The sequence below is a fragment of the Balaenoptera physalus genome (assembly GCF_965194825.1).
Source record: "Balaenoptera physalus genome assembly, chromosome: 10".
NCBI classification, from domain to species: domain Eukaryota; kingdom Metazoa; phylum Chordata; class Mammalia; order Artiodactyla; family Balaenopteridae; genus Balaenoptera; species Balaenoptera physalus.
In genome coordinates, this window is record NC_138889.1 from 107,173,005 (window position 1) to 107,187,498 (window position 14,494).

Below are 14,494 nucleotides of genomic sequence, written 5' to 3' on the forward strand. Positions count from 1 at the left end.
ACTCAGAACAGATACATCCATTGCCAACTGATGAGATGGGAGAGACAGAGGAGGCCGGTGTACCTCCCCTACCATCTGCCACTGATCTCTATGGCTGCCTGTCCCCAAACGTGTGCCCAGCCCTGGAACAGTGGGATGGCCCTTCAGGGTTCAGACTTCCCCTCCGTGCAGCAAAGAGGGGCTCCTCCGTGGCCCCCACTCTAAGGGGCGCAGGAGGTTCACAGCCTGGACCCTGCTTGTTTCTTGGGGCTGGAACTTGAGCCGCAGCCTGGCTCTGGCCACCGGCATCTAGTCTGGCTTCCCGCACCCCGGCCAACAGACACACACCCCGTGCTCCTCTCCGTGGGCCTCTGTCTCACCGTAGTCGTGGTTCTGCTATTTAGAAATGATTATCCCCCCTCCAGACCAAGTCCCCTGTCTGCGATGATGTCCTGCCCAACCTATCCCCCAGCTCACCCTTCCTGGCCTAATTAAAGCACCACCCACTCTCAGAAGCCTCCTCTGAGCTCGTGATGGTGACTGTCTCCCTGGCGCAGGTCCCTCAGCTACAGCGTTTGCAGGCCCACGCACGTCACAGCTATTTATAGATGTCTTCAACTCCCTGGAAGGAGGCCCTGACTCAACCCCCAAAAGCAAGTTCCAGAAATATGCTTAGGAAGGTAAAGAAGCAGCCTGGGAAAAAACCAATGCTGTTGCCGTGGGGCGGGGGTGGGGGGGCACTTTTACTTTTTGCTTCATACTTCTCATCACTTATAAAATTTATCAATATTACAAGGTTGTAAAATTACATTATAACACTACAATGTTATAAAATAACATCTTCAGTAACTTTCTACATAAAATCTCACATATTTCTTAAATTTATTCCTAGGTATTTTATGGTTTGTGTTGCTACATTAGCACTTAAAAGAATAAGGTAGGTCTTATGTGCCAAAATAGATCTCTAACTCTATTTTTGAGAAACAGCAAGCTGTAAAACAGTATCTCCAGTATAATACCTTCTATAACTTCTTTTAAAATAAAGTTATTTATTTATTTATTTTTGGCTGCATTGGGTCTTCGTCATTGGGTCTTTGTTGCTACATGCAAGCTTTCTCTAGTTGCAGCGAGCAGGGGCTACTCTTCGTTGCGGTGCGCGGGCTTCTCATTGCAGTGGCTTCTCTTGTTGCGGAGCAGGGGCTCTAGGCACGCGGGCTTCAGTAGTTGTGGCACACGGGCTCAGTAGTTGTGGCTCGCAGGCTCTAGAGTGCAGGCTCAGTAGCTGTGGCTCACGGGCTTAGTTGCTCCGCGGCATCTGGGATCTTCCCGGACTAGGGTTCAAACCCGTGTCCCCTGCATTGGCAGGTGGATTCTTAACCACTGCGCCACCAGGGAAGTCCCTCCAGTATAATTCCTTTTATGGAAAAAAATCCCCAGCCACTAAAATGATAGTACATTTGTATATATGTGTATACTATATATACACATATGCCAAATAGCGTGTATATATATTTGTAAACATATACGTATGTATATATGTGTATATGTGTGTGGTGTGTGTACATATATATATATATATATGTACACACACAGCACATTATTTAATATATCTATGTTTTTGTATAAACATATATAAACTGGAGTATATATATATTCTGCACACTGATATATATATCAATTAACAGAATAACAGTAGTCAACTTTAGGACAGGCCTAAGATGGGAGGCGATGGTCCAAGGGACTTTAACAGTGCTGTTTAAATTTTATAACCATAAAGTGTTATTTCTAAATAAATAATAATATAATAAAGACATCACAGGGTGGAATCAGTAAGTCTGAGGTAGGAGAGGCAGTGTTTCAGGTAAGCCCATGAGAACTTCAACAAAGTTTAATTGGCCCTGGCAGCTGAGTCCAATCGGACATCTTGGTGAGATAGTCTCCGGAAGTGTCACAGTATATAATTTTCAAAGCTAAAAGCATGACTCTCAATACAGGGTATATGTCAAAGATTACTTAACGCCTTAAGGAAAGTACCAGTATGGTGGAAGAGCTAGTTCAAAGAGAACCGGAGAGACGGAAGTATTTAGAGACACCAAAAAAAAGTGCTGGAATAAGATTGCTGGGTTACATACAAAGTGGCTAATGACCTACAGGGGTCACTATTATTGGGGGTCATGCTCTCTACCTGACAGTTATTTACAGCTTATCAATCTACTTATCACCGAGTTGGGGCTGATAGTCATCCTTTTGCCTTTTCAAATTTTGAATAATTTTTTCTTAACTGAGGAGTGTTGCTTAACCCCTTCTCCAAATCTTCTCTGCTGATCCCGAGGTTTCGCAGAGCTATTGATCTGAGCTGAGCGGAGAGTGGACTGTCCACACTTGGTGGCAGCGTTCTGAGCTACCCTGGTTCTGAGGCCATTGGTGCTCCTGTCTTGAGGGCTGAGCCGGGCCCCAGGGAGCAGGAATGAGTCAGCTCTCTCCCTAAGGTCAGGGAGCTCTGTGGCAGGACTCTTACACCCATGTCTTCAAGGAGGCTGCAGGGCTGAGCTGAGACCTAAGGGCAAACTAGATTTCACCAGGACTGGGGACAGCGGTGACTGGGGTGAGCCAGGAACACAAGGAGAATAAACCCAGAGAAGCCTGCATTTACTCAGGGAGGCCTTGGATGGGATAGGACCAAAGACTGGTTCATCACAAGTTTCCTGAAGGCAGATGATGTGCAGCTCAGGGCAGGAGGTAGAGGGTACAACAGAGAGAGAATGGGGAGAGGCCCTGGCCTGGGGAGGAGGCCAGTCATGGGTGCAGGGAAGGGGGAAGTGGAGGAGTCAGAATCAGCAGGAGTTGAGGTCCATGTGAGGAAGCAGGGGACGAAAAGAGAACATCAGGCTGACATAGTAGGGACAGCGGCCCTGCTTCACCCACCTGCATCCCCGGGGCCTTTCCAGACCCCCCAGAACGAGGCCTAGCCACAGGGTCCTTCAACCCCCCTTCGGCCTCACCCCCTGCGATCCGGCCCAGATCTCATTTCTGCGCCTTTGGATCAGGGACCACAGTACCTGCCCCGCACTTTGAAAACACCAAACTAGGGGACTTCCCTGGTGTGGCAGTGGATAAAACTCCATGATCCCAACGCAGGGGGCCCAGGTTCGATCCCTGGTCAGGGAACGAGATCCCACATGCATGCTGCAACTAAGGAGCTCGCCAGCAACTAAGACCCATCACAACCAAATAAATGAATAAATAAATATTAAAAAAAAAAAAATCGAGCTGGGCCAATCCGGCAGGAAAAGCAGTTCTCAAAGGCTGACACAAACCCGGGAGTTAACGCCCAAGGAGCCCCTCCTTTTCGGACGCCGCCCCAGCCTCCGGACATAAGCCGCCCACAAGTGACAGAGCAGGGAACCGCCCGGGGCCTGAGACGACCACACAGTTCCGAGGCGGCCCACCCCGTCCCCGTCCCGGTCCCCGTCCCCGCCCCCGCCTCCGCCTCTCCGGGCCCGGCGCGCAAGTCACGGGGAGGAGACGGGGGCGGGGAGGGGGAGGGAAGGCAATAGGTTTTCGGATGCCGAGCGGATGTTTACTAGGACAGTCACGTGAGGCGCCTCGCTTACTGAGGCACCCGGAAGGATCTGGCGGGGCGCCGGCCTCCGGGCCTGGCCAACCTGCGGACCGTCTCTCCCGGCCCAGCGGCCCCAATGCTGGGTGGGGTTGGGAGGAGCCCAGGTCCGGTCCTCCTCTTCCCAGGGTCTCTGCCCTGGCCTTACATTTTTGGGAAACCCCAGGAGTTCCAGGCTGGGGAGGGGAATCTGGGGGCAGAAAGGGTATCTAGAAGGAGCCTGGAGTTGTCAGACCACGCCCCTCATAGCTGGGGTGCAGGACAGGTTTTGGGGGTCGTCAGGAGTCAGTGGAGGGAGAAGAGTGTCCCAGGTTTGGAGAAAGGGTGGGGGGAGCATCTTGGGAGGAACACTCGGGGAAAGACCCAGGATCATGCGCCGGAGAGGTGGAGAAGGGGGAATGTGGATCTATACACTCTACCTTCCCACCCACTCCAGAGCAGCTTTCAAGCTCTTGCTGTGCCTTAGGGGACTCAGGCCTCGGCCTCTCCCACGTGGTCCTCCTCCCGTCCCATACACCTACAGGGCCAGCAGCCTTCCCTGGCACCCTGCTCCATCCACCGCGTGGCATCAGGCTCTTTTACATCCCAGCCAATGCCCTCTCAGGCCCTACCTTAGGCTCTGCTCACTTGCTTGCCTGTTCTGACAGGGGCACTCTTACACGCCTCTGTGCCTTTGCACATGCTGTTCCTTGCACCCGGACTGCCCTGTCCCACAACCCCTCTTTTCTTCCTGGTGAACTCCGGAGCCAGACCCCATACCCACCATACCCAGAGTAGTCCCTTCTGGAATGCCTTCTCTAGGAGCGTCTACCACCAGCTCCACTCTCAGCCCCACTTTTCGGCCTCCCTCAGACCAGGAGCCAAAGCGTGTGCGCGGGGCCTGTCACTCGCAGTGAAAGCGCTTTGAGGCTGGGGAGCCGCACAGGGCTGAGAGAGTAGTAAGCAGGTCACTTGGCCTCTATGGGAATCGGGTGTCAAGGGACGCTCGCGGGGTGCAGTGGGGACAGTTTCGGAAGGAAGGAGTGGTGTGGTGCTCCAGGGCTCTTCCAGCCCCGGGTTGGGAGGGGTTGTCCGGAACTGCGTACCATGCTGGTGCCCGCGCCCCCTCCCCTCATCTCCGCTCCTCCCCCAGTCGCCCGGGCGCGGGCGGTGGCCGCGGGCTGAGCTCACTCGGCTGCAGTGACGCGCTAGCTCCAATTGCGGCCCTCGCGGCCCCGCCTCGCCTCCCGAACCGGAGCCGGCAGAGCACGCCCGCAGCTGCGTCAGCCCCGAGGCCTGTCTTCTCCAGCCTGAGCCCCGCGAGCGGGAGGCGCAGGGGCAGGCCCTTCTCAGGTCTGGGGTCCTAGGAGGCATGAGTGCGTGGACCAGGCTGACGGCTGCGGAGGCGCAGAGGGGTCTAGGGTTCAAAGCAGTTAAGCAGACAGTGGCAAGGAGTGTCAGTTGCTTTGTTTGGACTTGACCTCCCCACTCCAGGTTATTCAGAGTTAGCCTCACACCGCCCTGGGATGGAAGGCTCCCCTAGGCCCTCACCACTCCTTAAGGCAGGACCCCAGACAAGTGGCCATCCAGCAGGTCCTTGGTTCCTCCCAGTAATAAGGAGCTCGCTACTAAGAACGATCTTAAATTAACACCCCCTGGCTCATTCATTCATTCAACAGATGTTTACCAGGCACTTACTGTGTGGCAGAGACTGGGCACTGGTTTAGATAATGAGGATTTAGCTGTGACAAAACCAAGCCTTTTGGTCAATGTTCCAGGATTCTTCTGAGTGTGTGGATCACTTCCCCCTGGAAGCCCTCCTAGCTCTACCCTCTGAGTTAAGCCCCTCTTCTTTGCTCTAGTAGTTCCCAGCCTTCCCCACCACCACCAACACACCTCCACTTCCTTAATCCAGAGAAGGCAGAGCCTCTTCTGGTTTGGACTTGACCAAGGGTGTTTGGTGATGACTGATGCACCAATGCCCAGTGAAAGCTGAATCCTGAGCTTTGAGAAATCCCCACAGCTTTCAGCTCTGCTGTCTGGAGCTAGGCTGGACCAGGGAAAACCTTGCTCCTGCCTTGTGGTACAGCCCCTAGAGCAGGTATCATGGACAAACGTGTGGTGCAGGAAGCCAGGACTCCAGGAGCTGCCCGTCTGAGGTTAAGCCCAAGGGTCAGAAGGCCTGGGGCCCTCACCCACAAAGAAGGACATGGGCATGTGTTTTAACACAGGTGGTAGCTGAAATCTGGGGGCAGGGAGGGCAGCTGCATGTTTCACACCAAGGGCAGATGGCCATACTGGGAGACTTCCCCATGGTCTGAGGGGAAGGAATCCCCCTCTCCCCACTGGGGAACAGCCCACTTCCCAGAACAACATCTCTGTGACCCTCACTTCCTCTGTCCACTCCTGTTCTTTCTTCTGTCTGGAATCCCCCTATCTCTTCTCAAGCCCAGTTCATTCTCATCCTTCCACTTGCTGCTCAAATGTCACCTTCCTGGTCCACCCTATCTAAAATTCATCCTCTCTTCTGGTTCCCTTTATCCTACCACCTCACCTTCTTCAACACTTACACTGCTGCTATTCACTGGGATTGTTTCCTGACTTCCTCCACTAGAATACAAGCTCCATGAAGGCAGAAAACTTGCCTTTCACCTGCCTTATTTTTTTTTTAATATTTATTTATTTATTTGGCTGCACCAGGTCTTGGTTGCGGCATGTGGGATCTAGTTCCCTGACCAGGGATTGAACCTGGGCCCCCTGCATTGGGAACACAGAGTCTTAGCCACTGGGCCACTAGGGAGGTCCCTCACCTGCCTTATTTCCACTAGCTGTGCCTTGCGTGGAGGGTGTTTGTTGAATGAATGAAATTCTGTTCCAGAATCACATAAAGAATGAAGCTAAAAGTCAGGAAAACCAAATCCTGCTCTGCTACTAATTTTTTTTTTTTTTTTTTTTTTTTTTTTTTTTATTTACTTATTTATTTTGGCTGCGCCAGATCTTAGTTGCAGCATGTGGGACCTAGTTCCCCAACCAGGGATCAAACCCGGGCCCCCTGCATTGGGAGCATGGAGTCTTACCCACTGGACCACCAGGGAAGTCCCTAATTTTTTTAAAAATATATATATTTATTTATTTTTGGCTGCGTTGGGTGTTTGTTGCTGCGCGCGGGCTTTCTCTAGTTGCGGTGAGCGGGGGCTACTCTTTCTTGTGGTGCACAGGCTTCTCATTGCGGTGGCTTCTCTTGTTGCGGAGCACGGGCTTTAGGTGCGTGGGCTTCAGTAGTTGTGGCATACGGGCTCAGTAGTTGTGGCTCGCAGGCTCTAGAGCGCAGACTCAGTAGTTGTGGCGCACGGGCTTAGTTACTCCGCGGCATGTGGGATCTTCCCAGACCAGGGCTCGAACCCGTGTCCCCTGCATTGGCAGGCAGATTCTCAACCACTGCGCCACCAGGGAAGCCCCCGTCAAGTTCTAAATATACAGTGAGAGTGAGCTAGGTAGGTAGCTAGATAAAAAATCAGGCAGAGAAAGTTCAGGCAGGCTTAAAAGACCAGGGTAAAGGCCATAGAGTCATTGATCACTGCCAAATTTGTGCCTCAGTTATGGTTTTTAGCTTCCTGGGAGCTAAAGGAAAAGGGAACAGTATTTATTACATGATTCATCTTGCCTGTCAGGAAAAGCATCCCAATTCCTCAGGGAAAGCAAACTTTTTTGCTGGTAGGTGATGTATAAGACGTTTCTCACATAGGCCTTCATATGGGGATGTGTTAGCTCTTGACAGCAACTTTCCCAACTAAAGGCCTGTTCACAGAGCGTTGCAGCATCAGCAGGGGCAGGATGCCAAGACCAGCTCGGCACATGCAGCTCTGCAGCGTGGACGAAGGGGTTTTCTGGGGCTCTGGCTAGACCCGGGGGGTGAGGCCTACAGCCAAAGAGGGATGGAGGGACTGAATTCCCTTCAGAGCAGTGTGGCTCCCAGCTTTTGGGTTTACATAGCCAATAATTTTATTTTTAAGTTGGATATTTTCAACACCATCTATAAAATATTCCTGTAAAAAAAAAAAAGGAACCCAAATTGGATCAAGATCTAATCACCTCCTTATAAAAACTGCAGAGGGGACAGAAGAATATGTTTCACCACACCACAGGGATATAATCAGCAAAATCCACAATGTGGAAAATTCCAAGGGCAAACAACCCAGATTCCTCAGCAAAAACTGCAAGGGAAATAAAAAGGTGGGGAGGGGAAATCTATAGAATATAATAGAGTCTTAAGAGACATATAATCAAAGGAAATGTATGGACTTTGTTTAGATCTTGATTGAACAAACCAACTGCAAAAAAAAAAAAAAAAAGAGACAAACTGTATATTTGAAGATTAATATTAAAGAAGTATATTATTTTTTAAAGTGTGAAAATGCTAGTCTGGTTATATTAAGTTTTTTTTTCTTAACAGATGAATTTATTTGATGTCTGTGATTTGCTCTAGAATAATCCAGGGCATGTGTTATTGGGGAATTGGAGAACAAAAGTAGCCAGGGGGTAGTAATTTTGAAGCTGCTTAACCCTGGAATTCATTAAACTATTCTTATTACTTTTTTTGTATGTTTGAAATTTTCCATAATAAAACACTTTTAAGGAGTTCCCTGGTGGCCTAGTGGTTCAGATTCTGGGCTTTCACTGCTGTGGCCTAAGTTCAGTCCCTGGTTGGGGAATGGAAATCCCACAAGCTGTGGGCCACGGCCAAAAAAAAAAAAAAGAAAGCTGGAAAACATTTTTAAAAGTTGGATATATTGATCTAAGGTTAGCCTTTTCTCAATTAACAACTTTTCCCAAATAAGAACATGACAACAACAACAAGAAAAAGAACATGACAACAAAATAGCTACCATCTGCTATCACCATCATTTCATAAGAAAAAGGACTTTATAACATCAAAGATGCAGTAAGGGCTGGAACTCTGATAAAGGCCAGTCAAAATGGAATGTATTTTGCTTTCTGGAAAAATCACAGCAGACACTGCCATGGAGCAGTACTGGTCTGAGGGCCCCAGCTTCAGACAATCCTTCCCAAGCCTTGTGTTTTTCAAACACTAGCTGCCAATCCACCAGGCTTTAAATCTAGACCTTGACACTTGCTGGCTGTGTGACCTTGGACAAGTTTACCTAACTTCTCAGGGCCTCAGTTTCCACATCTGTAAAATGAGTGGGAGTTGTAATAATGATCCTCACCTTCTAAGGTTGCTGTGAAGATTGAGCTGGTGCATGGGCGGTGCCTGCCACCTAGAAAGTGCTCGGTGTACGGCAGTTGCCTGTATTTTTACCTCCCATGGGGATGATAAGGTCCACAGATTTATTGTGGAGAGCAGGCAGGCCTTTAACTTAGGTTAATGGAATGTCAGAGCCGGAACGGGCCTTCTGAGATCATCTACAGAGGAATCCTTTTACAGAAAGAGAAAGGGAGTCCTTGGGGGGGGCTATGTGAACAGCTGATGGTCCCAGTGACAGAACAGTAAGTGGACTTCAAAGGGGCCCCTGAGTCCTGGGGCTCCGGGCTTTGCTAAACAAGTTGGTAGGGCCCCCAACCCCACCTCATAGGGCCATTCCACTCTACGCTCATGTCAAAGCCGGTCAATTAAGCTGGCGAGTGCACAGAGATTTAGTTTACAGTGAGCATTTGCAAACTTTCTCCAGCCCTAGAAGGTAGGGTGTCCTGGAGTGAATATCCCATTTCACAGAAAGAAACCAGGGGTGGATTGGTAACCAACGCCATAAGTAGAGGCTCAGAAACTCCTTGAGGAAGAAGATGAGGGAGTTCCCCTTCAAAAGAAGAAGGTTAGGTCAGTTTAAAATGGCTGCCACTCCCTCTGCCTTTGGAAAAGTACTTCAACTACAAAGAAGTCAACGACTAACTCCAAAGAGAGCAGAAAGGAAAGCAGTTGCTATGGCAACATCTCTGGCAGCCTATTTTCCATCTTCCTCTGGTTCAAAACAACAGCTTCCAGCAGGTTCCGGCTGGGGGGTAGGGAAGGTCTAACTCCAGCCCAGCAACAGCTCTTGGCCAATCTCCTGCTAGATTTCAGTGGCAAGAGAAGGTGGCAGCCAATGAAGAGGCCTGGAGCTTGTGTCATCGGCCTCTAGCCAGGTTGGGATAACCAGAAGGCAGGCACATGTGACCGTTTCCATGGTGACCTCAGTTAGCAACCCAAATGGTCCTGTTTATGAGCCCTGGAAAATTCCACCCAGTCTCTGGCCTGATTTTTTTACCTTCTCTGCCTCCTTCCTGCTCCAAGGCAAGGATGAAGTCACTGCCAATGTTTAACCCCTTCCTGAGATGTGCCTGGCTCCAGTCAGATCTGGGGGTCTGGGAGGGGGCTGCGTGCTTAGCATGTGAGGGGGGAGGGAAGGTAGTGACAGCCACCATTTACAGGGCACATCATTTGAGCCAGGCACTGTACTAAGCTCCTGACATCCTCACAACCTGAGAAGGGGGTACTACACGATTTCATTCCTATTTCCCTGAGGACTAAACTTGATTCAGAGAGGTTAAGTAACTTGCCACCATCACAGGGTACAGCCCGTGAGGGAGGAACCAGGCTGAGACCAAGTGTGTGGGACTCTCAAGGCCACTCTCTCCATGAGCCCTCTATAATGGTGGAAGAGTTGAAGAACCAGACGGGGTGGGCGACAGGGACAGGGTGCGGAGGGGGAGAGAGCCATGGTCTTCTGGGGAGCTGCGAGAAGGCTGAGTGGAAGAACAGGGAGGAAATACCTGCTTGGCTCCAGGACGCCCACCTTGCCAGGCTGGGGCTGACGGCTGGTGGGCAAGGCCAGACAGGCCCCAGGGAAGGCTGTGGCCAGGACCCTGGGCTCAGTCCCCATCAGTCATCCTCTCTGGGATCCTGGCTGGGGTGGGGAGAGAAGTCAAGCCTATAAACATTCCTGCCAAACTCCTGCTGGGGAAGTGCCAGCTTGGGCTGGGGATGGATCCTGGGGACCAGCAGCTGGAACCTGGGGTGAGCTTCTTAGAGTCCCCAGCACCAGCTAGAGGTCACACAGGACAGGATACGTAGATGCGGAATAAGCTGCATGCATTGCTGCTCTGAGCTGAGGCGGGGCTATAGGAAGACTGTGTTTTCAAGGATAAGTGACAAACAACAATAAAAGTTATATACCATAGCTCAGGGTAACAACAGATGAGTCACTGAGAGAAGGGCACGATCACAGGAGCGCTGGTGAGGTCACTGGATGATGACGGCCACAGGCGACTGTAGGAGGGACGGACCATTCAGCGGGGAGGGCTTCCTGCAAGGAGGGCAAGGGGCCTCGATGTGGCTCCTAAAGAGGGGACTCCCACTGGCCGGGAGGTTGGCCATGTCCTTGGGGGAGAGGTGGCAGGATATCTCATGAACTAGGGGTCTGACAGCAAATGAGGCTGGAATAGACAGGACACAGCTGATTGAGGTTTATGGCCCGGGTTCAGGGTGGGGCAGTGGGTGACAAAGATTTGGGAGAATGAGGAAGGGTGACCCTTTGTGACCTTGATGGTTTCTAGCTCCCAGGTCTGTCTCTGCCTTGGGCTCAGCTGAAGCCTTTGCTTTGGCAGAACAGTCATGGAAATTTCCACCCAGGTTCTTTTCCCAGGGCTTTTCTTGTCAACACCTTCTTCCCAGGCCCTGCTGAGTCTAAACTTCTTTGGTTTGTGTGGGCTGCAGCTGAAGAGGCCTGAGGCAGCCTGAGACTGAGTGACACAGAAGGCACTTCTGGCGTGGACATGTCAGAACTTCAGTCATGCTGGGCATTGTGTTGCCATGGGACACGGGAGCTAGCCCCCCAGCTGATGGTCCCAGGGGCCCCGGGATTCCTGCTCCTGGAGAAGGCAAAGGGGAGGAATGAGAGCTTCTGCCACCATTTCACAGTTCTTGAGCCAGGTCACTCCGTTGGGCCTGCTTCCCGGAGCAAAGGGCAGCAGGGCTGGAACAAGCCCAGGGACACCTAAATATTGGGGGTGCACCCCTTCTGCTCCCCAGAAATTATCTGGATGCTCTGTTTTCTTGGGGGAAATATTTTTAACCTCTATTTTCGGAAGCTCCCAAGCGGAAGTGACGTCTGTGGAGAGCCGGAAAGACACAGGAAGCCCTCTCGTCCCTCTCCCCTCCCCCCACTTCCCTCCTCTGGACCCTGAGCTGTGCCCCATCTCAGGTTAGCTGCTCCCAAGCAGCAGCAGCTGGGAATGCAGGGGCCAGAATGAGCTCTGGCCTTAGAGCAACACGTTACCAAACGGAGCCAAGTGACATCTCTGCGGAGTTCCCACCCTTTGTCCACAGCTGGGACTCGCCGCCGGGAGGGTGGCACAGACCCACCTCCCGTCTGTGCGCGAGAGTGAGCCCGAGGCCCCTCTGTCCCCACTTTCAGCCTCCAGCAGTGGCACCCCATCCTCACTGCTGACCAGGCTGCAAACCCTGGAGTTCCTTAACCCTCCGAAGAGTTAGGGGGACATGTTAACGAACACATACTCATCCAGGAAAACATAGGCTGTGCTGTGACAGTGAGTAACTAACTGTGGGGTGGTGATACGGGATGACTTGCAAGTGCCGGGCAGAGAAGCCCTTGGCCCTTTCCCAGGAGTGACGTCTAGGCAGGGTGATGAGAACGAGTGTCATCTGAAGAGTGGGGGAGGTGCATTCCATGCAGATGTGTCATCGAGAGTAAAGAACATGAGTGTCGACTCACAGATAGAGAACAAACTCGTGGTTACCAGTGGGGAGAGGGAAGGGGGAGGGGCAAGATGGGGTAGGAAAACAAAGGGTTATTACGGGATTATGTGAAATCATGTGTGTGAAACTTTTTTTTTTTTAATAAATTTATTTGTTTATTCCTTTATCTTTGGCTGCATTGGGTCTTCGTTGCTGCACGCAGGCTTTTTCTAGTTGCGGCGAGCGGGGGCTACTCTTTGTTGTGGTGCGCGGGCTTCTCATTGCCATGGCTTCTCTTGTTGTGGAGCACAGGCTCTAGGCACGTGGGCTTCAGTAGTTGTGGTGCACGGGCTTAGTTGTTCTGCGGTATGTGGGATCTTCCCGGCCCAGGGATGGAACCCGAGTCCCTTGCATTGGCAGGCGGATTCTTAACTACTGTGCCACCAGGGAAGCCCCGTGAAACTTCTGAAAATTGTAAAACACTATAGAATTTAAAGGACCTTTCTTTTAATAAACATCTATTGAGTGCCTACAAACAAACAAATAAATAAATAAATAAAGATGAACATGAATGCTTAAAAAAAAAGAAAAGGGGACTTCCCTGGCGGGGTCCTGTGGTTAAGACTCTGCGCTTCCACTGCAGGGGGCACGGGTTCCATCCCTGGTCAGGGAACTAAGATCCCACACGCCGCCGCACAGCATGGCCAAAAGAAGAAAAAAAAAAAAAAAGGAAGAAAGAAAAGAACATGAGTCGGGAAAGGGCTAGGGTGCTCAGGAGACAGAGAGGAAGAGACCAGTGCGGGGAGCCCGGAGAGCCGCAGGCAGACCTCCACCTGTCTTCTTTCTCTTGTGCCATGCCACCACCCACCACAATCCAGGCCTCCACGACCTCTGGCCCGGGCTGCGACAATGGACTCCAGGGCCCTCCCCTCCGCCACCTCTCCCAGCTCAGCCACCTTGCAAAGAGCAGCTACACAATGCTTCCCAAAGCCAGGGCCTCTCCCAGCTCAGAAGCCATCCTTCTGTCCAAAGAGCAGAGTCCAAACTCCCTCTTCAGGGAACTCAAGTCCTCCCAGACCTCACTCCAGTCTCCGCTGCTTTCTAGCGAGTTCCCATCACCTAAAGAGCTTTAAGGTCTATTCCACCCCAATCACTGCAAGCCTCTACTATTACCTCAGCCCCAGAGAAAGACCCATAACGCCATGGGCTTCTGTTTTTACCTGGCATGTGCTGAGAAATACACCTCAGGCAAAGATCCTAGAACCGGGTGACCTCTACCCCTGTTCCATGAGACTTGTCTCTGTGGGATACGGGCCACAACAGCTGTGTTGAGGAAGAATGAACACGTGTGTGTGTGTGTGTGTGTGTAGGAGGGGTGAAATGTTTAATGAGCATGATGCTGGGTATGTGGTGCTAACACAAGCACCTGCCTGGGACCTCAGGGGGGTGACTGAACAGATCAGGGTTATAAGACTGTGGAGACTGTGGATACCACCCACGGGGAAGCCTCACAGTTCCTTCAGGCTATTCTGGAAGGTCCACTCACAGGCCCCGCGCAGTGCGGGTGAGATTGGACACAGCACCTCCTGCTTCCCGCGGTGAGTCCTCCAGCAGAGGGGCAGCAAGCCCTGAGCCCTGAGGGTGGGCTCACACCCCTGCGCTCTGGAGGCAGGAGCTCCACGGAGACCCAAGGCAGCCTTCCGGGCCACACCCTTCCCCATATCTATGGGTCAGTCTGTCTAGAAGTTCCGCAGTTTCTTACGCAGTACCACTCAGTGCGGATTTTACTGCATCCTGCCGGGCGGTCGTGTTTATGTCACATCTAAAAGCATTTTGTTCCTATCAAAGCACGTCAACTTGTGCCTTCTTCCTCACCACCGCGCTCCAGTACTTATACAGCACAACAAACAGCTGGAAACCTCAGAGAACCACTGAGCTCACTTTACACAAGTGTCTCTGGACTGGACATTCCAGGATGGGGGACGCATTGTCCTTTCACAGCCCCTCCCGAGCTGGGTTACCAGTCACTCAGTCACTCTGCACTTACGGGGCATCTACCGCATGTGCTCTTTTCACTGTTCTGCCTGGTTTTTTAATTCCAAAAGAGATACTATTCCAATTTATTTGTTTAGTCATTATTCAGTTGGCACATTTTGAGCTCTTAATGTGTGCCAGGCACTAGTGATGCCAAGGGAGACAGCCCGGGCCTCAGTTTCCTCATCTGT